We start from the raw sequence: 501 nt of genomic DNA on the forward strand, positions 1-501 counted from the left end.
GTGTGTTTTCTGACTTAGACATTTAGAGCAGCAGGCAGTAAGTAGGTCTATGTGTGGAAAACATACGGAGTTCATTAAGAACTGAGCGATTTTATGTTTTTGTATGTTCGTGTAAATGATTGTTTCGATGTTTGCAGTGATAATGTTGCTGTTAGTCTCGTGATCTGTGAGGGGAATGAATGCGAACCAATTTAAAGTATTGCTGCTGCGATTTTATTGATACCATAATTCTTTTTTGAGATTTTTCTTTGGCAGATCAAATCTGTTTGCGCGATAGTAATTGAGGTAAATAGTTGAGTATGGCACTTTACTGAGTTCATAAGACAAGAGGTATTGGCAAAATGTCACATGTATTAAGTCATTCGGGACACTAGCAATGTAATACAAACCTTTGAATGGAAAATTATTTTGGTGAATTATAATAAATAAATAAGAAATCAACTGTAGAAAGTCATTCTTATTACTAGGAACCTTCTACAAGTTTGTATGTTAATAGGCTAC

This window comes from Sinocyclocheilus rhinocerous, unplaced genomic scaffold, assembly GCF_001515625.1.
Source record: "Sinocyclocheilus rhinocerous isolate Xijiao unplaced genomic scaffold, SAMN03320098_v1.1 scaffold5851, whole genome shotgun sequence".
In the NCBI taxonomy this organism is placed as follows: domain Eukaryota; kingdom Metazoa; phylum Chordata; class Actinopteri; order Cypriniformes; family Cyprinidae; genus Sinocyclocheilus; species Sinocyclocheilus rhinocerous.